The sequence below is a fragment of the Ailuropoda melanoleuca genome, chromosome 7 (genome assembly GCF_002007445.2).
Source record: "Ailuropoda melanoleuca isolate Jingjing chromosome 7, ASM200744v2, whole genome shotgun sequence".
NCBI classification, from domain to species: Eukaryota; Metazoa; Chordata; class Mammalia; order Carnivora; family Ursidae; genus Ailuropoda; species Ailuropoda melanoleuca.
This window is the reverse complement of record NC_048224.1, coordinates 120,989,743-120,990,890: the sequence shown is the minus strand read 5'-3', so window position 1 is coordinate 120,990,890 and position 1,148 is coordinate 120,989,743. Positions and strand designations below refer to the sequence as shown.

The 1,148-nt window shown below is 43.3% G+C and overlaps 1 non-coding gene across 1 annotated transcript; it reads left to right on the top strand.

The window, feature by feature from the left end:
- Positions 1 to 744: 744 nt before the first annotated feature.
- Positions 745 to 851, top strand: LOC117803238. The gene has a single exon (XR_004626927.1). It is a non-coding gene; the product is annotated as a U6 spliceosomal RNA (small nuclear RNA).
- The last annotated feature ends 297 nt before the right edge of the window (positions 852 to 1,148 follow it).

Below are 1,148 nucleotides of genomic sequence, written 5' to 3'. Positions count from 1 at the left end.
ACTATGGTTGACAGTGATGCACCTTTTCTCGGAAATAATTACTTAATCTGTTCACACCCTTTTGACATGGCTCTCTTGTGTCAGTAGTGATGACATTTCCCCTGACAAAGACTTAACGACTTCTTACGAGAACATAAGAAAAAAGGACAAATAAAACGCCAGACTGTTTCTGTGCTGTCACTGTTTTCTTTCCTTAATGTGGCTGCTGACAGCCAAAATTGAAAACACGCTGCGTTTCCCCGGCACCTGATGCTCACTAGATACCGCACGTCAGAGGCAGAGATCCTGTGACAGGTGAGGAGATCGTGGCGAGGGAAGCAGAAACGCGCAAAAACATCGGAGGCCAAGGCCACTTGCCCCTTGCCAGGAAAATTGAGAAAACAGTACCCAGGGTTATTCCTCTCCCCTCCGAGATGCAGCACGATCTAAGAATCTCTCCAAATAGCTGCTACATCATGTAGGAGGAGAGCACTTTCGAAGCACAGGAAGATTCAGCTTGCTAAAGTAAGGACGTGCTGAGGAGTTACTTCGTTGTACATTGACTGCAAAGCATAAATAGCCATAGGGAGATCATTGCAGATCGTGAGCGGTTCTGGATATGTGTTTGCCAGAAGGACAGCTTTACAGAACAAGAACGAATCGAGATGTACAGAGACATGACGAGATACACGATCTTTCATTGCTGTTTACTCGGACTACACATGAATTCATATGATATTTTTGTTTATTTAAAAAACAATTACAGTGCTCGCTTCAGCAGTACGTATACTAAAATTGGAATGATATAGAAGAGATTAGCGTGGCCCCTGCACAAGGATGACATGCAAATTCATGAAGTGTTTCATATTTTTATAGTATGATGCGAAGTGGAATAGGTCAGTCAGAGGAAGACAAATACCATATGATTTCACTCATGTGGAATTTAAGAAACACAATAGACGAGCGAAGCGGAGGAGAAGGGAGAGAGGCAAACCAAGAAACAGACTTAACTCCCGAGAACAAACTGATGGTTACCAGAGGGGAGGTGGGTGGGGGGGTGGATGAAGTAGGTGATGGGGATTAAAGAGGTCGCTTATCATGATGAGCACTGAGTGATATATAAAATTGTTGAGTCACTATATTGTGCACCCAAAACTAATATAACATTG